General features: G+C 45.9%; 1 long non-coding RNA gene across 2 annotated transcripts; it reads right to left on the reverse strand.

The window, feature by feature from the left end:
• Positions 1 to 12,158: 12,158 nt before the first annotated feature.
• Positions 12,159 to 13,190, reverse strand: LOC149869290 (uncharacterized). Of its 2 annotated transcripts, none has more exons than XR_016441091.1 (2): positions 12,741 to 13,190; positions 12,159 to 12,482 (listed from the first exon to the last, which is right to left on the reverse strand). It is a non-coding gene; the product is annotated as an uncharacterized LOC149869290 (long non-coding RNA). The 2 variants fall into 2 exon arrangements; XR_016441092.1 differs by having other exon boundaries at positions 12,697 to 13,190.
• Positions 13,191 to 20,854: the final 7,664 nt, after the last annotated feature.

A 20,854-nucleotide genomic window follows, 5' to 3' on the forward strand; every position in this document is an offset into this window, starting at 1 on the left:
TTTATATAATAAGATATATTTTGACATATATTTAATAATAAGTATGTTATATATATTTAATTTATTTCTACGTGAAACTGGAATAATTGTGCTCTTCTTTTACTCTGTGCTCAAAACCTAGTTGGCTTTTAATTTTTATCGTGGACCTCTTTGATAGCTTCATTGCAGTTGGCTTCATGTTTCCTATGAGTCCTTCCATTGTTTAAATTCCGTAGAGATATTTGCTGATTATTCAATCAGATTATATCTTCAGCACTGTGATCTGACAAACATGTAGCCCCACAGAAATGACTTCAAAAACAGGAAAAAATTAAAACTCAAATTCCAAGCTATGAAGTATGACACAGTCACAGGTAAGAATTCAAACTAACAAATCATTCCTTTCAGTTTCTATGGTCTGCTTTATTAGCAGTTCTCTGAACACTTGCAGACTGAATTCTGCTTAGTTACACCAGTGCAAATTTGACAAACTTCACAGAAGTCAGGATTTGATACCACAGCAATAGATGTTCTGATGTCACTAGAACTGACAGCAGATTTTGAACCATTGTTTTTATTTTCAATTTACCCAAATACTTTCACTGTGAAACAGACCCAAACACATTTCAGCAAATATAAGGCTACTGTAGTGTCTTGTGTCAGATATGCTGTTGCAGGCATCCTTTTCTTGCTCCCATTAAGGCTGGCTATAATCAGACTATCTTTGTAGATTTAGATATTTCCTGCTTTGGGAAGTAAGGAACTATATGCTTTTTCTTTGCATGGACTTGTAATATATAAATGTACAAGAGGACATTCAATGACCTTTGTTTTTGTTTTTTTGGGGGTTTTTTAAATTCAGATACCTGTCTGCCAAAGGCACTGATTTGTGTGAGATAAGTAGAATAAAAAAAATTAAATGTCTGTCATGAAAGATAGATAACAGAAGGTAAAACGACAGGTATAAGAACATGCATTTGCACTGTTATTTCTATTGTTCTACATCCACAACATCATAGACTGCAGTACATACTGCTGGTGGAACAGGATACAAACAGGAAGAAAGCAGGAATAACAGAAGACAAATTTTCTTCTCATTGCCTGCTCTTGCTCTCCATGCTGTGCTTTCTGCAAGGTGGTGACTTGAAAGCAACCCTGGTGCCATTATCTCAGAGCAGTAATTTCATAATGACAGAAATAGATGCAAGAGAAGGTTCTTTTATTTCTTAATAAGACTTTTTAGACTTCATTAGCCAGATCCTGATCTTAGTTACACAGTACAAATCTATAGTAATTTTGCAGATTTCAGTGGAGTTACCTCAGGCATACATTGCACAATAGCATACTGCAGGTTCTGGCTACAAATCCTATGGCCTTCTTTACCTAGAGTAACTGTTGTTTATTGAAAGATGATTTTAGTCAGTTTATTTTTGATGCTTTGTAAAAACAACATCTAGCTTTTGAAGAAAAAATATTCTGAATATATTTTTCAAAGAAAAAGAATGCTTTATTTGGTATTCACACAATGGTGACTCCACTGTAACATGTCAGTAGGGGAAGATCCTGTCTTAAGCTCAGGACTGGACTAGATGACTTTGTGAGGTTTTTTCCAGCTGTACTTTCCTATGATCCTGTGATATTATGCTGTATACGTTTCTTTAAGGGAGCCAACTGTAAATACAGCTTTGCATTTTGAACCCTCCCCTCCTTAAAATAAGATACATTTTAGTAAAAATAATGATTTCAGTGAGCTGTGGGTCTGGCAAATCTGGTACGTGGTATTAAAACACTGATTCTCAATTGGTACTATTTCAGCACAACAAAAAATTCTAGTGTCCCCATCTTGTACCACCATTTGTTGGCAGTTCATCTACTAATTGACGGTCATCATTTCAAGCATAGTCATCATCCCTTTAGGTACAGCATCAAAAAATTGCAGTACATTTGCATGATACTAGAGAATCTAGTGGAAATTTTGATACTGTCCCCTAAATCCCAGTGTTTAAAATGTCTAGGCATAAAAATTCAGAGTCAGGAAGAATCCCCCTGTTTGGACATATCATACTTTTTCATTGTTGTTGCAGCTTTGTGACCATGACCTCTCTCATTAAAAATGGAGCATTTTCTTTTCCATTCCTGCTGTTCTTTCTCACTTCCCAGCTCTTAGACATTTAAGTGGTGCAAGCTGTTTATAGTACATTAAACACTTATGCTATTTCATGTTTTCCAAGTCATTTCCCATCATTGTCATATGAAACCATGTGAAAAAGCACTCAAACAAAGAAATAAACTACCAGTACCAGATATCAGAAGTAGAAGCTTGCAAATCATCTGTATAGTCAACACCTATATGCATTATAGAACTTGTGTTACTGTATGCCCAACTGTTTGTGAAGGGATACTGCAAGTCCCTAGTATGGGAGCATTTATTTGTTTTTTAAAATGAGTGCTTATTGGGCATTTTTTCAATAAAATACTTTGAAATCTACCCCGAAAAGGTCACTTTGAGCTCTCTCACATACATGATATCATCTACGGGATGAAAATGGGAAAGCCAGGAAGTAAGCAGTTCCCTTTAATGGAGAGGGATGGCAATTTCTCCAACAAATAACTCTCCATGATGACATTGTAGTTCAGAGAAAGAAAAAATATATTGATGGGAATTACACTGCAGAATCAACAGCTTCCTCAATCCCAGGGGGAAAGAGCTCGCTATTAGAACTATTGTTCTGACTGGCTTCGACAATTAAGTACTGTATACATTTGCTAAGTATTCATTATTTCAGATGTATTTACTATGTCTATTAGGACTCATGATTTGTATACTTTTACTTACTGTTACTGTCCTTGTTTATGCTTTAATAAACACTTATAGCACTCTAATTACAATACAGCAAACACTATATATGGCTTTTAATGTAAATAATCATGCTGCTTTCTGTTTTTGCACACAATTTTTAAGAAAAAGTTATTTAGCTTCAGCATTACATTACAAGCATCAAACTAATTAATTCTTCTAGGATCACTGTGATAAGATGTAATGTATATCTGTACTATACAGTCACAAGAAAATGTCTATGAGATGATTGGGACCAGTGTCATTCTTCTCTTGCCATGGGATTTGTCAAGCTTATGCTTGTCAGCCTCCATCTTTGCCCTAACGTTAAGGATGAGCTTTCAAGGTAGGTAATACTAACTAAACTCAAAAGAAATCCTCATTGGATATTGAAAATGGTTATGAGCTCTTTCATAAACTAGCATTCCTGTGGCTGCCAGTAAAACTGGCTAAAGCAACCTGTCCATTCTTGGTTTTCCAATTGAAATATCTAACTAGTATCTCAGTGTGGACACTTCTAGAGTTGGAACATGAATGATGAAAAGGCTTTGACCTTTTTTAAATAATGGAGTATAATCAAGTTTGAATTGGGTCCAGAAAGCCATATAATTCATAGTCTACAACAGTATCTCTGAGCACTGTACTGTATGCCTCTACTCATTTCTAAACTTCAATTATGTCCCAGCCCCACCTCTTAAGAGGTATAACTAATTTTGTCATGACTTGGGTCTAATTTGAAGTACTTGTTCTGTATCCCATGACATCATGGAGTGGGTCTCATTAGACCATTAATATTTTTGGAATATTTATGTTTTAAAATTATGAGATATGCAATTTTTAAATGTGGCTAATGAAAAAAATAAGATATTGTATAGCATACCTATATTTACATGATAAATATATATGTTGCATTTATTGCAGTCTGCATTTAAATTATTGTGCTAAAACCAGTTGAATAGCAATATAAAAACTCAGATAAATGAGAGGTTAATAAAACTGTTTAATTTTGATAGAAAATCAACAGACTTTAGGAAGAAGACTTAAAAATACTTGAAAATAGAAGCAATCAGTTACATGCTAACTAATACCTACCTGGAAATCAATAAAGTGGGTCAAATGAAATCATCACAGAGAAGAATTCAACAAAATAGTTGTTCCCTCCAAAACTATTCCATAGAATGGAAAAAAAAAATTATATATATATATATATATATAAAGGCTTGGGGAAAATTCTTCTGTTTGTTTTCATTTATCACTTGGTTTCTTTTTGTCATCCTCCTTTCTTCCTCCTCATTTCTCCCTTCTTGATAGGACTTTTTATTTTCTTCTTGCTATGAATTGTAAGGAAATTCATACAGGAGAGCTCTAGGAAATGAAAAAAAAATTCCTTAACCACTGAAGCAAGGGACATTTTTATGAACTCCAGCCTCAATCCGTATATCTTCCAAAGTAGCTACCTCCCAATACACATCCTTTGTTCCCAGGTGAATTAGTTACCAATAACACACTTATGGTTAGGGGGCTTACAGAACAAGCCCCATGAGGGACCTGGACCTTTTCAGCCTCCGCAAGAGAAGGCTAAGAGGTGATCTTGTGGCCACCGACAAATTTATTAGGGGAACACAGCAAGGGAGTGGGGATGCTCTATTCACCAGGGCGCCTCTTGGGGTAACAAGAAACAATGGTCACAAACTGACAGATTTAAGCTCAATATCAGGAAAAACTTTGTCACGGTAAGGGTGGCCAAAATTTGGAATGGGCTTCCAAGGGAGGTGGTGCTCTTCCCTACCTTGGGGGTCTTTAAGAGAAAGCTGTATAGGCATCTGGCTGGGGTCATCTGACCCCAGCACTCTTTCCTGCCTAGGCAGGGAGTCAGACTCAATGATCTATTGAGGTCCCTTCCACCCCTAATATCTACGAATCTATGATCAAGAATCACATAATTGCAGCAAGGAAGATGTTAACAATATTAGTTCTTTAATATGAGTATCAATATTCCTTATGTATTGCTTTTATTAAAAATGCATTTGATGCAGTCGTTGAACTTCTCTAGTTCACTCCTCTTGTATTCGTGGTCTAATCTGCACATCTAATCTTTTTTCATCCCATTGATACATTGCAGGAAGAGAAAGTGGCTAGGCAAGGGAAAGAGTCATCCCACTTAGCCATAGAGGATGTGTCCACATGAGTGAGCTTGTGTCTGTTGCAGCTCTTCAAAGCAGTTTGAGATGTCACAGGAGATACACCATGAACTAAAAAATGTTTCCCTCACTGTATATTTGTAGGGCAGACTCTAAGTTTGATACCAGGGAATCCCCAAATGAAAACATGCTGGGAAAAAAGTGGCATAGGGCATGCTTCTGGAGCGTCCCCCAAAGCAACTGGAGGCTTGGTCCTCCAAAAATATGCTTTAGCACCCATTCAGTTCATCTCTATGCCTGCTGCATGCCTCTCCAACATGCTGTCTCAGTGTGCTGGACGAAATAGGAGAAGGGCATGGCTGGCAGCAGTGGCTGGAACCAAGGTTCTGTCCCTGGTAAGCAGGAACATGAGGGTGGTGGGGGGTGATGTAGGGATGCAGGGACTTTGTGGTTGTGGGGGGACTGTGGGGTTGGGGGGAGACTGTGTGGGAGGAGTGAGCCCCTTGCTTGTCCCCCTGATGGTGCACAGCCCCTGCCACCATCAGCAGCATCAGCAGCCAGCAGCAGGCCCTTGAGGTGCTTTTGACCCACTGCAGAAAGAGCCCCCTGGTGGTGCACAATGCCACCTGAGTCCTGGGAGCTACATGTGGCACATGGAGTTGGCCTGGCCTGATGGTGTGCACCTTCAGGCAGGACTGGACTGGCTCCTGCCACCAGCCAGAGCTCCCAGCACTGCAGACAGGAGCTGTGCAGCATCAGGCTAAGCCAGGTCCTGCCTCCATATGCCCACCATGTAGTCAGGAGCTGGCCCAGCCTGATGGTACATGGCTTCTACCTGCAGTGCTGAGAGTCTTGGGTGGCATCAGGAAGCAGTCTGGTCCTGCCCAAAGGTGTGTGCTAGTGTACAGGCCAGCTCCATGCCTCAACTGTAGCCCCCAATACTCAGGTGGCACTGCATACCACCAGGAGGCTCTGCCTGCAGCAAGCCATGAACACCTGGTGGCCCCCTACTGGCTGCTGTTGCCGACAGTGTGGGCTGTGCACTATGGGAGTAGATCAGGAGGGTAGGTGTGTGATGGCCCCCCCTTCGGAAACCCCACACCCACACCCTTCCTTGTGACCTTCCCCACAATCCACCCACAACCCCACACCTCCACATTCCCATCCACAAGCCCCACACCCACAACCCCCCACAATCCACCTATAAACCCAGTGTCCCACCACACAATCCCCACACCCATAGCCCCCACAAACCCCATACCCACTCTTATCCCCACCCACAAACCCTTCCAAAACTCTTCTCACAACCCCCACACGCACCTCTACAAACCTGATACCCCTTCCCCACCCCTGTCCAAATCCCACATCCTCCCCACAAATCTCACAACTTGCATACCCAGCCATTAGATGGGATGGGACCTGCTGGTAGGGGGTTGCGGTTACAGGGGCAACTGCTACACTGCAGCCCTGCCCCATGCCCACACCAGTGGTCCCAGGAGCCACTTGGGGAGAGTTATGGGCTGGGGAGAGGGTTGCAGGTGGCAGCAGGAGTGAGTGATGGGCAGGGGGAGATTGAGATGGCAGCATGGTCTATGGGTGTATGTGATGGGCCAGGGTGGAAGCAGAGGGATGTGTGTGTTTGTGTGAGTGTGTGTGTGTGAGAGAAAGAGAGAGAGGGAGAAAGACAGATTGGGGTGGGGGATGGGGGAATGTTCTGGGTAGGAGAGGCTACTAGAACTGGTCTTGAGCCCCTTGAACCCCAAAGCAGTCTGTACATGGGGAGGCTGGCCTGGAAGGGAAGGGGCTTGCCCAGCTCACTCCCTGAGCCCCAGTTGAGGGCTTCCTACGCACAGCATGGTGATTGTTGGGGCCTAGGCACAGGCACAGGCACAGGGAGCAGAACAGTAAGGGTTGGCCCTGTTCAGAACCAGAAAAAAGAGGATGGAACAGCTGCAGATGGACCCATGTGCTGGGATGGAACTCCTGCCAGGAGTGAGCGGAGGGGAAGGGGGGGTTAGGCAGGGGCTGTGAGTCAGAAGCAAGGGACAGTGGTGGGGCTGTGGGTTGGGAGTGAGTGGCAAGCGCATGGGCATAGGCAGGCCACAGCATATCAGTGCTGCTCAGCACCACAAAGCAGCTGTGGGGACAGCTGCAGCTGTCCCCACATCCTTGTGAGCAAAGAGGGCAGGGGAAACTCTGATTTTTCTATAATTAAAAAAACAAATCAAAAGCAAATACCAAAGTTTATAGATATTTAGAATTTTTTTATGATGAAAGAGGCACTGGAAGGCTTCCAAATTGTTTTAAAACTGTAAATATATCAATGAAACATTGCCCAGCTGATTTGATATATATTCTATATATAGTGGCATTTCATTTTAATCATGGAAGAATGCAGATTTGGGGTATTTAGATGAGAAAGTTAGGTTTTTTATTAGAGAATTTGTAACTTAAACAGGGAACACCAGAATCCCTGCTGGTGAGGCAAGTGGCGGGACCTGGGCAGAGAAGCCTGCCCAGGGCCAGCACCAGGGACCAGTGGAGGGCAGATGAGGTGGTTGAGCTTCTAGCCATTTGGGACTAGGAGGACACACTTTGACAGTTTAAAGTGGGCAACCACAATGAGCACATCTTCTGAGTGACAGCTGCCCAGATGGCAGAGTGGGGGTGCCAGAAGATATGATAACAGTGTTGCCTGAAGGCCAACTGTGCAGCCATAGCCCATTGGTAGCTGGCTCAGAGGTGCAGGTGGCTCTGCTGTAGTGCCCATACAATGGCCCAGGTGGCTGTGTGTTCCCTGTCTGGGTCTGGCAGGCGCTCAGCCGTGGGGCTGCAGGTCCAAGGGTGTGGATGCCATTGCAGGTGGCAGCAGGTCACAGGCAGGCAGCAGCCCCCACTGCTAGGCTGCTGCAGTGGGTAGAGGGTGCAGGGGTCACTCTAGGTTAAGACTGCTTCAGCAGTCCAGCTGGCACAGGAGGCTAGTGTCCCCAGATACCAACCGGCCAGGCCTCAGAAGCTCTGGAGGGCAAGTAGCCCTAAGCTGCTTGCCAGGGCAGCTTTTTATACTGCTGGGCCCAGCTCTCGCTTCCACAGGCTGAAGATCTGGGAGGGCTGGGGAAGGTTAGTTTGTCCTTAGTGGCACAATTTGCCCCACACCAAAGTGTATGTTCAGGCACATGTGCTGAGGCACAAATCCCCAGCACAAATTTCTGTCACTGCTATTTGAACTGCTGCAAGTACATGTGCTTGCATGTGTGGATGCTCCCAGAGGGCTCACAGGTATAGATAGTGGCTTTCCTTGGAAATTTGCTGTCAGCAGCAAACATATGTGGTGGGAGCGTTAGGTTATGGTCATCAAACTTTATGGCTACATCCAGATGAGCATGGCCATGTGGTATGTTCAGTTGTTCTCCTCACTGCAAGGAAGCAGTATGGAGGGGTGGGGGGGTTGATCCCTGGATAAACAGGGGTCAAAAAAACCTGTAGAAAGAAAAAGCAGAGCAGTGTACATGGAGGCAGCACATGCTGCTCAAAAGTGGACCTGGGCCAGCTGAAACCATGCTGTGCCTGCTGGCCAGGCTCTGTGTGGCAGAACTGCCACTGCTGCAGCCCCAGGAGGTCCCCAAGACCCCAGCTTCCCCTAACCCACTTGGGGTAACTTGCTGCATGCCAGAGCAAGCTTGGTACAGGCACTCCCTAGGGACAGCTAACAGTGGCACAAGATGCACTGCTGCTAGCTGTCCCTGGGGAACCAAATGTCCACACCATGTGTGGACATGGCTTATGAGCAGTGTTGCCTCTAAGCATTCCCTCTAAGCTCATGCCATGCTGCCAGGCACACCTGCCTGGCCGTGCACACCAAACAGCTTAGAGAGAACACTGCTTGTGAGTGTGAAAGTGCAACTTGAACTAGGACATGAGACCAGATTTGATTTACTTTACTGCTCCTTTGTACCACTCTGGCACCAGGAAAAAGCCTAAGACTTAGGGCAAAAAAGAATTTATTTTTATTGTAAGCTTTTCTTAAATAGAACAATGTAAAAGGACTTGCAGATAATGAGAATAATGTTTGGAAGCATCTGGAGTAGTAAAGAGAAAGTGAAGCAAAGTAAATTCAATGGCAAGTGAATTTGCAAATGTTTGTTAATAAAAAAATATAGGCTCTGATCCTTGTCCTGCTATATTCAGTGATAATTCTACCATCAGCTGTACTGAAAAGATTAAAAAACTTCTAGAAACAATTCATGGAACATTAAAAACTTGCTTAGTTAGCAGTACTGAACTTATAGTTTCATAGTTTCATAGTAGCTAGAGTCGGAAGGGACCTAGGTAGATCATCTAGTCCGACCCCCTGCCTTAGCAGGAAAGAGCACCGGGGTCAGATGACCCCGGCAAGGTGCTCATCTAACTTCCTTTTAAAAATCCCCAGGCTCGGAGCCTGCACCACTTCCCCTGGAAGCTGGTTCCAGGCCCTAGCCACCCTGACTGTGAAGTAGCGCCTCCTAATATCTAATCTAAACTTACCCTCCGCCAGTTTGTGACCGTTATTCCTGGTCACTCCTGGCAGCGCACGGGGGAACAGGGACTCCCCCAATACCTGCTGATCCCCCCTGACCAGTTTGTAGCAGGCCACAAGGTCCCCCCTTAGCCTTCTCTTGTGGAGGCTAAACAGGTTCAGGTCCCGTAGCCTATCCTCATAAGGCCTGCCCTGCTGACCCCTGATCATACGAGTGGCCCTCCTCTGAACTCTTTCCATATTGTCCACGTCCCTCTTGAAGTGTGGCGCCCAGAACTGGACGCAGTACTCCAGCTGCGGCCTGACCAGTGCCGCATAGAGGGGGAGGATCACCTCCCTGGACCTGCTCGAGATGCATCTGTGGATGCATGATAGGGTACGATTGGCCTTCTTGACTGCCTCCCCACACTGCCGGCCCATGTTCATCGTGGAGTCAATGACGACTCCAAGATCCTTTTCCGTCTCCGTGCTGGCAAGAGGAGAGTTCCCCAACCCGTAAGTGTGGTGCCGGTTCTTCCTCCCCATGTGCAACACCTTGCACTTATCAGTGTTAAACCCCATCCTATTCTCATCCGCCCACCGTTGCAACCTGTCAAGGTCAGCTTGTAGCCTATTGCACCCTTCTAGTGCACCCACATCCCCCCACATCTTAGTGTCATCAGCAAACTTGAACAGGGTGCTTTCTACCCCCTCATCCAAGTCACTGATGAAGATGTTGAACAGTGCAGGCCCGAGGACCGAGCCCTGCGGAACCCCACTGCCCACATCCTTCCAGGTCGAGAAGAACCCATCCACTACCACCCTCTGGGTGCGGCCCTCCAACCAGTTGGCGACCCATTTGACCGTGTGGGCATCGACACCACAGTCTCTCAGCTTTTTGATGAGGACAGGGTGAGAGACAGTGTCGAAAGCCTTCCGGAAGTCCAAAAAGACTACATCCACAGCAACCCCTGCGTCTAATGATTTGGTGACCTGATCGTAAAAGGCCACCAGGTTGGTCTGACAAGACCTGCCACTGATAAACCCATGTTGGTTGCCCCTGAGCATGCATTCCCCCGCAAGGCCCTCCTGGATGTGTGCCAGGATAATTTTTTCAAAGAGCTTACCCGGGATTGAGGTCAGACTAACTGGCCTGTAATTTCCCGGGTCCTCTTTTTTTCCCTTTTTGAAGATAGGGACCACATTGGCCCTCTTCCAGTCCTCCGGCACCTCGCCAGAGCACCACGAGTGCTCATAGAGCCGTGCCAGGGGTCCCGCAATGACCTCAGCCAGTTCCTGTAGAACCCTAGGGTGAAGATCGTCCGGACCAGCGGACTTGAACACGTCCAGCTTCTCCAGAAGTACCCTAACTAACTCCTCGCTAACCCTTGGCCCAGGCGTGTCTCTCTCGGGGCCCGAGGGGGGCCCAGCAGGGAGGTGGCTGAACTGGTCCCTACTTAGGAAGACAGAGGCAAAGAAATCGTTAAATATGTTAGCTTTGTCATCTGGCGTGATGACTAAGTTGCCCATCGTGTCCTGCAGGGGCCCCACATTACCCGGGACCCTCTTTTTACCCCCTATGTATTTGAAGAAGGACTTCTTATTGTCCTTAATCCGGGAAGCTAGTCCTATCTCCAACTCTGCCTTGGCCCTCCTGACTGCCCCCCTACATCCTCGGGCGACTATAACATAGTCCTTCTTGGCGATGACCCCATCTCTCCATTGGGTATATGCCTCCCTTTTAGCAAGGAGACATTCCCGGATGCTCTTAGTGAGCCATGGGGGTTTATGTGCCCTCCTGCTCCCTTTGACCCTTGTTGGGATTACCTCCCTTTGGGCATGGAGGATCGTCTCCTTAAGGAGCAACCACTCACCTTCGACATCTGATTCCCTTCCCCTCTGGGTCCTCAGCGCTTCCCCAACTATCCTCCTTAGCTTGTTGAAGTCAGCCCTCCTAAAGTCTAGGGCTGTTGCCTTGCTGCAGCCCTTTGCCACCTTACGCTGGATGGTGAATTCCAGCAAGCGATGATCACTGTCTCCCAGGTGGCCCATCACCCGCAGCCCCCTCACCAGGTCATCACCCGTGGCCAGCACTAGGTCCAACAAGGCGTCTCCCCTGGTGGGGCTGTGCACCTCCTGGGTTAGATGGAGGTCCTGCAGTCTGGCTAAGAACCGACGTGAGCGATCAGACTTGGCTGACTGCTCCTCCCAGCAGATGTCTGGGAAGTTTAGGTCCCCCATGATGACCACATCCTTAGCCCTCACTGCCTCTGTAAGCTGACCTAAGAATTCCAGGTCGAGCTCTTCTCCCTGGTTGGGAGGTCTATAGTAGACTCCCACCGTTAAGTCTCTCTCCCCTGGACTGCCTTTTACTCTAACCCAGAGCACCTCAGAGTGCCCCCCCTCTACCCCCATGCTAATTAACGAGGAAGTATATTCCTCCTTGATGTAGAGTGCTACTCCTCCACCTTTCCTTCCTATCCTGTCCTTCCTGTATAGCCTATAGCCCTTGACACTCACCGCCCAGTCATGCGATGAGTCCCACCACGTTTCTGTGATCCCTACTATGTCAGGGCTGGTGACAGCTAGGAGGAGGGCGAGTTCCTCCTGCTTCTTCCCCATACTTCGAGCATTCGTGTAGAGGCATTTGAGGCCTTCAGCGGTTGTGCCCACTGACCCCCTAGTCTCAGCAATGCCCCGTCCCCTATCGCTTACCTGTTTCTCCGTTTTGACCATTGGTCTGGGCTCGCTGGCTGTTGCTGGGCCTGGTATGTCATCGTCTCCTCCGCCCTCATCTTCCCCCTCCCCCGACGAGCCTAGTTTAAAGCCCGCCGAAGGAGGTTCACCAACCTGGAAGAGAACACACGCTTACCTTTAGGGGAAAGGTGGAGCCCATCCCATCCCAGCATGTCTCTCATCACGATGTGCCGGTCATGGCTGAGGAAGCCAAAGCCCGCCTCGAAGCACCATTCCTGTAGCCTCCAGTTGGTCTCCGCAATGCACATCTCGTGACGTCTGCCGCGTCCGCTCACTGGCAGGATGGAAGAGAAGACCGCCTGTGCGCCCATCTCCCTCAGCACGCCTCCCAGAGCATGGTAGTCCTCCATCAGGCGATCAGGGGCTCTCCTGGCCGCATCGTTAGTACCCACATGGACAAGGACCATGGGGTAATAATCGGAGGGCTGGATGATGGACTGGAGCATCCCCTTCACATCCTGAATCTTCGCTCCGGGCAGGCAGTATACCTCACGTGCTGAGGGATCCTGGCGACAGATGGGGCCCTCCGTACCTCTCAGGATGGAGTCACCAATCACGATGACGCGACGCTTCCTCCTCTTAGGCCTCTTGACTCCCGCCGCCCGCACAGGACATTGTGTGCACAAAGTCTCCTCCCTGGAATCTTCCACTGCTCCCTCCTCCTCCAGGGCTGCCAGGACCTCATATCTGTTCTCCAGATGGACAGGAGGAACTGGTGCCGCAACATGGTTAATAGCTCTGGCGCGGGAGACTGTCTGCCACTCAGCGGTGGAGGGCTCATCCCGGTCTGCCCTCTCCTCTGTTGTATCACCCTGCAGAGAAAGAAAATACCTATCAATTTCCTCCTCTGCCTCACGGATTCCCCTCAGCCTGCTAACCTCCTCCAGGAGCTCCTGCACCCGCTCCTCCAGGGTCCTAAGGCGGATACCTACAGGACAGGTGCAGGAGTCCCCAGTCCCTGCCCCCCCAGACCTTGCCAGGCAGTTCCCGCAGGCCAGGGGGTTGGAGGACGGCAGCCCCCCCGAGGGCTCTGTCTGGGTGGAGGCCTCGGACAAGCCCCGAGGCTTCGTGTAGAGGCATTTGAGGCCTTCAGCGGTTGTGCCCACTGACCCCCTAGTCTCAGCAATGCCCCGTCCCCTATCGCTTGTCCCCTAATACTGCTAGAACCCAAAAACAAGACTGGATTTTTTGATGCATCATTCACAAACCATTCATGATTTATGTCAGTGTACTAGTATTGTAAGTATTTGACATGTAGTTCATCTGAATGATTTTTTTTTAGACGCTAGGCTGTTCAAGGAGCATTCACTTTGATTGTTCAGTATTTGTGGGGTATGATTGGTATATTTTTGGTTTCTTGATTAGATGACTGCAACTTTAACAGAAAATGAATTATGACTAAAAAATAACAAGCAGTAAGTAATGAAGGCCCCACTTAGATTTACGAATGATTAGTGATTCATAAGCACTTTTATGAATTCTAGCCATCATATATTTGTAAATTATTTATGGTGTGGACCCAGTGAACAACAGTAAATCAAATGGGTCATTTGAGAAAATATTTGCAAGTCTATTTCTTTCTTATACCACCAGTACTAACTCAGAGATAGATTATGGGTAGAATGGAGGTAGAGAAGTAACTCCAATGGGCTAGAGTAACCAAGAGCACTACCGTATTTATTAATGTTTCACATGCACCATTTCCTCAAAAATTACCCATCTGAAATTGGCATGCATGTTTCATGGGGATGCTGTAATGGCTTCCAGGGGCTGTGCTGCCTTCCTGGGCCCATGCAGGATGGGTGGAGTTCAGTTCTCATTGGGCACGTCTACATATTGCCATATGGCAATGTCGCTATGGCACTACGCTTCAGTACTTCCCTTTGGAAATACTACAGCACAGTGCAGTATGGGTGGTTACTGCATCCTGCATGTGGCACATGATTAGATTTTGTCACTACATTGCCGTAGCAGCGCATTATACCAGGAGAGTGTGCTGCTATGGCAATGTAGCTGCCATCACGTGTAAGACCACATGATCTTATCACCATAATGAACTGTACGGTAACATAGCTCATCACTATGTCGCTGTAAGGCAACCTGTAGATGCTCCCGATATCACTTGCCCTCTTCTCCCAGGTCCAAAATTCAAGCTTTAACCTCACTAGAGCCACTGCCAAACTGTCATCCAAAATCTATGACAGGGTTAAAGCTTACGCTTTGCAGCTGGAAGAAGAGGGTGAATGACACACACAGACAGAAGCATTCAGTCATACTGAGCCATTGTGGCACAGGAGACTCTGGAAAACGCTTTTATTTTCTTCCTCCTGGTTTCCCGAAACAAGGTGAGTATTTTATCTGGAGGAGTGTGTCAAAGAAAATGCTGTCTTTGATTGCATACATTTAGTATCATCATTCCATGCCCATCTACCTTCAGCAATATAAATATTTGCTCAAGATTTGAAAGTCCAAGAAAGTGGCATTATCCACATTTCAGACCTTTCAAAGTTAGCACCTATGGAATGGCCCCCTTCACCTTGTTGAATGTTGGTGTTGTTGTACCATGCTTGCAGTAAACACAAAACATCTTTGCTACATTGTTTAGTCACCTGAAAAATCTAACTATGGCTTTGCATTCCTCTATCACCGCTATTATCCTTTGAGTTAGGGCTAAGGTAGGCAGACTCCTATAATATTTTATCAGGAAATCAAGTGTAGAGAATTAGAGCTTGTGACTTCCAATGATGTTAATAGAGATTCTGAAGCTGAAACCTCAAATGCTACTTTTAAAAAGTGCCTCTTTACAAATTTAATGAAAACATATAAAGTTAGGACACCAAAGTCTCCATTATAGCAGTGAGGAGGCTATAATTGTATATTAGCTACAGTAATTCCACTGAAACTGAAACTTGCTTCAGCATTGCAGTTCCTTATAGAGAAAACCACAAGAACATATGCAGGAATTGCAATGCTCTTTTGGCATTGCAAAACTAGTTATGTAGTAAGACTATACCATTAACTCATCATCTTTAAGAAGCAGAGGGAAAAAAAGTAATGTTCCTATTGTACTTTCAGCTCTTGTTTATTTCATCCTATTATCATTCCAGAGTCTAATATATGAGCCAAATGAAGAGTATCTCCTATTGGCTTTTCTTGTAGTGGGGCCCATTTATCCATGAGCTGAATTTAGAATCAAAGAATCATAAAAATTAGGATTGGAAGGGATCTCAGGAAGTCATCTAGTCCAACCCCCTGCTCAAAGCAGGACCACCCCCAACTAAACAATTCCAGCCAGCACTTGTCACACTGGGCCTTAAAAACCTCCAACATGGAGTTTCCATCACCTCTCTAGGTAACCCATTCTAGTGCTTCACCACCCACCTAGCGAAAAGGATTTCCTGATATCCAACTGAAGCTTCCCCGCTGCAATTTGAGACCATTGCTCCTTGTTCTGTCATCTGCCAGCGCTGAAAATAGTCTAGCTCAGGGGCAGCCAAAGTCCGTCCCATGAACTGGATCTGGCCAGCAGTGGACTCCATTTCCCAGCAGCCCCTGCCTGCATGGTAGCGGATCACGGCTCTGTGCTGACTCAGGGCCATGCTGTCATTGCTGCAAGGAACCAGGGCAGAGCTGTATCTGAAGCCTGCACACTCCAAGCAAGGGCATGCAGGCAGCGGATCATGGCTCTGTCCTTGCTTGGGACCATGCTGTCACGACTACAAAGAGCCAGGGCAGAGCTGTGATCTGCAGCCTGCATGTGCTGGGTAGGGATGTGCAGGCAGCGAATCATGATTCTGCCCTGGCCCCAGACCAAGCTGCCCTGCCACAGGATCCCAGTGGCTCAGGAGCAGCGCCCTGCCCTAAGACTGGCCCCAGCCATGCAGGCAGGGGCTGCTGGGAAATGGAGTCTGGCTGCGGGCCGGATCTGCCATTTTGCCCTCCCCTGGTCTAGCTCCATCCTCTTTGTAGTTAAAGGCTGTTATCAAATGTCTTCTCCAGACTAAATAAGACCAATTTAGTTTTCTTTTCTCCAAGCTAAATAAATCCAGTTCCCTCAGCCTCTCCTCAGAGGTCATGGGCCCAAGCCATCTTACCATTTTTGTTGCCCTCTGCTGGATACTCTCCAACTTATCCACATCCTATCTGTAGTGGGGATCCAAAACTGGACACAGTTCTCCAGATGTGGCCTTACCAGTGCAGAATAGAGGGGAGTAATTACTTCCCTCCATCTGCTGGTAATGCTCCTAGTCATGCATCCCAGTATGCTGTTAGCCTTCTTGGCAACAAGGACACACTGTTGGCTTGTTTTCAGCTTAATGCCCACTGTAACGCCGAGGTCGTTTTCTGCAAAGTTGCTGCTTAGCCAGTTGATCCCAAGCCTGTAGCAGTGCATGGGATTCTCTCATCTTCAGTGTAGGAATTGGCACTCATCCTTGTTGAACCTCATGAGATTTTTTTTTGGCTCAGTCCTCCAATTTTTTTAGGTGTCTAAATCCTATCCCTACCCTCCAGCATATCTATTATTTCCCCAGCTTGGTGACATCTGTGAACTTGCTGAGGGTGCACTTCATCTTATCTTACAAATCATTAATGAAGATATTGAATGAAACTGGCCCCAGGACTGACCCCTGGTGCACTCCACTTGATAATGGCTGCCAACTAGACATTTAACCATTGATTATTACCTAATAAGTCCAATGATCCAGACAGATTTCTATCCACCTTACAGTCCATTCTTCCAACCCATACTTCCTTACCTTGCTTGAAAAATGTTGTGGGAGACTGTATCAAAAGCCTTGCTAAAGTCAAGGTATATCATGTCCACTGCTTTCCCTGCATCCACAAGCTAGTCATCTCATCATAGAAGGCAATCAGGTTGTTCACTCATGACTTGCTCTTGGTGAATCCATGCTGACTGTTCCTGATCACTTTCTTTTCCTCCAAGGGCTTAAAAGTGGATTCCTTGAGGACCTGCTCCATAATTATTCTAGGTGCTAAGGTAAAGCTGAGTGGTCTGTAGTTCCCTGGATCCTTCTTCCCGTTCTTAAAGATGGGCACTATATTTGCCCCTTTTCAGTCATCAGGGTCATCCTTCAATTGCCACAAGTTTTGAAAGGAAATGGCCAGTGGCTCTACAATCACGTCAGCCAAGTCCCTCAACACCCTCAGATGCATTGCATTCACCCCCATGACCTTCACACATCCATCTTTTCTAAATAGTCTGTAACCTGGTTTTTCACCATTGAGGGCTGGTCACCTTCTCCCCAGACTGTGGTTCCCAGTAGTCTGGGAGCTGACCTTGCCTCTGAAGATGAAGATAATAAAGGCATTGAGTATGTCAGCCTTTTCTTATCATTTTTCACTAAGTTGCCTCCCCCATTCAGTAAAAGACACACACTCTCCCTGACCTTCCTCTCATTGTTAAACTAACATACCTGTAGAAACCCTTCTTGTTACCCTTCATGTCCCTTGCTAGCTGAAACTCTAAGTGTCCTTTGGCCTTCCTGATTTCATCCTTGTATGCCCCAGCCATATTTTTATACTTCTTCCTAGTCATCTTTTCAAGCTTCTTCTTTAAAGCTTCCTTTTTGTGTCTAATCTCACTGAAGAGTTCTTTGCTAAGCCAAGTGGGTCGCCTGACATATTTGCTAGTCTTTCTGCACATTGGGATGGTTTGTTTCTGTGCCCACAGTAAGGTTTCTTTATAGTACTACAAGTTCTCCCAGGAGATCCTACCCATCAGTTCCCTGAGGGAGCCAAAGTCATCTTCTCTGAAGTTCAGGGTCCATAATCAGCTGCTCTCCTTTCTTCTTTTTGTCATGATCCTGAACTTGATAATCTCATGGTCACTGCTGCCCAAATTGCCATCCATTTCTACGTCTACCACCAATTCTTCCCTGTTTGTGAGAAGCAGGTCAAGAAGAGCAGTCTCTTGTTAGTCTCTCCAATACTTGTACCAGGAAGTTGTCCGCAACACTATTAAAAAATTTGCCCACTTTTAATTTAGAAGCAGATTCAGAATTTAAAATTAACACCAAAATGGCTGTGTTTTCTGTGCTTTGTTTAGTCAAGTAGGTAGGTTTTGTTCCTACTTCTCTGATGTCTTAGGAGGATAATTCAGTTTCTTTTTCATACAGGAAGTTAATACAAACATTAGACAACTTTCACAAACTTCAAAGGAGATATTTGTAGCCTTAGAAAAAGAAGTCTCTCCCTCCCATCTTCCCTAGCTTTGCAATAACAGATATGATTTAAGAAAATGTGGTTGTAAAAGGCCAACTGCATTTTCAGAGGACATTTCTTTTTGGTACAATGCTGGAAAAAAAGAATGTGGATGTTTTTCTAATCTTTGGATAAAAACAGGTATCCTACGACTTCAGAAATTTATCTCTGGAATTGAATGAATACATAGATAAGTGTATTGGGGATGGGGGTGCTTTTTGCTGGGGGCGGGGGGGCAGGTTTCCCTCCCAAACTTGAAAGTAGTAATATTTTTAGACAAGTCTTTAGTGCAGCAGTGCTATTGCTAAAAAGCAAACATGAATGCAGACTTCTTTTTATATTCACGGGGCAAAATATCAGCCTCATTTGTATCTATGACTGGAATTGTATAGACTGTTCAGTATTATGTATCTTCTGATCCACTACTTTATTAAATCAAGTACACTGTATTTGTCACCAGAATGCATTTTATAGTATGCTTTTAAAATGGCCAAAGACTAGCCTGTTCCCTTCAGCTAATATGATAAAGGGACTAAGTTCCTGGAATAAGTTAATACACAGAACCATCTGAAATGTTCTTGCATTTATGGCTAGATGAATGGCTTGGGTGCACTGTATTCCATTATGAATGTGGTTTATATGGGAAATCGGGACAGATTTCCAAAGCAGTATGTAACTTTTACATAGGTACCCAGAATGCCATTTCTGTTCCCCACTGTTTCATAGTACTACAAGTGCCTGAATTCCTGAACAAATGTAAGAGTTTGAGTGGGTTTCTTGTGTCTCTCCAGACAAGATGGTTTCACTGGGTGTAAGGAGACCTATGTTCTGACAAGTGATAGAGTCTAATGTCTTATGTCATTCTTCACACACTTGCAGCTTTAGGGTGCTGACAAACATGCAGCTCCCCACTAACCCACAGAACTTCACAGGAAACACCATGAGTTACAGCAGTCTCTGGACCCAACAGACATTTGCTGTTGGATCCCAGGGGTTGGGGGATTGAGCTACAGTTTGGAGCAGCTGTGAGTCTTCAGCCACTCTACCCTAGCCTTGCCTTTTCCCTCTTCCAGCCCTAGTGCTGTCTTCAGAATGGGTGGGAGAGAAAGGGGTGGAGGGAGCTTGTTCTGGGTGTCCTAGCTGCCTGCAGAGGGTTGAGATTGAGAGTGTGGTTGGGGGTAGAAAGATAAGAAAGATTTATTGACTTAACAAAAACACAACTATGTGTAGTAACAAGACAAACCATGACAGACAAAAGCAATTCGCATTGGCAACTTATCAGTAGTCCCTTTCATGCCTGATACACAGCAAGCTTCTCTTTCCACAAAGTTCAGCGAAGTCGGCGTCCCTGAACAACGCTGTCTGAAGGGAGCTGGGAAGGACCCTGGACTGCAGTTCTTGGGCTCCTTGAGGTCCACAGGCCCCCTGATCCAGGCAACAGCTAACTAATCCTTTTCACAGCGCTGCATCTTCCTTCTGAATGGTTTCCAAAATTTCATCTAATTTATAGCTTCTGAAGGACACTGATAATGTATGACCACTTAGATTACTTTTTCTTCAACTGTGCTTAGACTGACCAATAGCAGTACAGGCCTTGCATTCCTTTGATAAGGTAATTTTAACTGCACCACAGGGCCTTACTACTTCTAGGCTTTGCTAAATTTACTAAGCCTTACTTTATACAAGGCCTCACTATATTTTAAACTATCATTAGGCTTTTAGCAACAACTTATAGCTTAATATCTAAACAAATACAGAAAAACACTTGGTTTAATCTTTATAGAGCCTTCAGCAAGCACTTTAATCACACAGACATACTTTTCAGCTCTCACACTGGGGGTTGCCCAGCCTGCTCTGGAGAATGCTGTAGGTAGATTGGAGTCCCCCCATCTGGGAGCAGGGCTGGGCTGTGTCTTACGTCATGACCCAGCCACACATTCAATCAATTAATGGCATGTTAAAACAAGGAATAAGCCACAATGTCATTCCACAAAACATGTGTAATAACTTTCTGGTTCATTCTTATGATGCCATTAACTGAACTTGTGGCCACCCCTGTGGCTGGAAACCCCATCAGTTGAAAGGGATTCCAGCCTCCGGAATCCACCTTGCACTACCATGACTGCAAGTCCCTCAGCTGAAAGGGCTTGCAGCTATAGCCGTATGTAGGTTCTGCCATGGTTGTGAGCCTCATCAGCTGTGAGGCTCACAGCTATGGGAGCCTGCTCCTTGCTGGTGCAGGTAGATCCTGGGATCACGATCTCAGGTTCCCCTTGTACTGGCAATAAAACATGATTGGATCTGATGCTGGATCCCACAACCATGACAGCAGCCATGCACATGTGGCATGGCAAAAGGCATGATTGAGTGGATCTTCTATCAGATCCTATCCTGTATTTACCTGAATGTCTAAAGCAGTGGTCC

Source organism: Crocodylus siamensis, chromosome 3 (assembly GCF_052110815.1).
Source record: "Crocodylus siamensis isolate JL-2025a chromosome 3, ASM5211081v1, whole genome shotgun sequence".
In the NCBI taxonomy this organism is placed as follows: domain Eukaryota; kingdom Metazoa; phylum Chordata; order Crocodylia; family Crocodylidae; genus Crocodylus; species Crocodylus siamensis.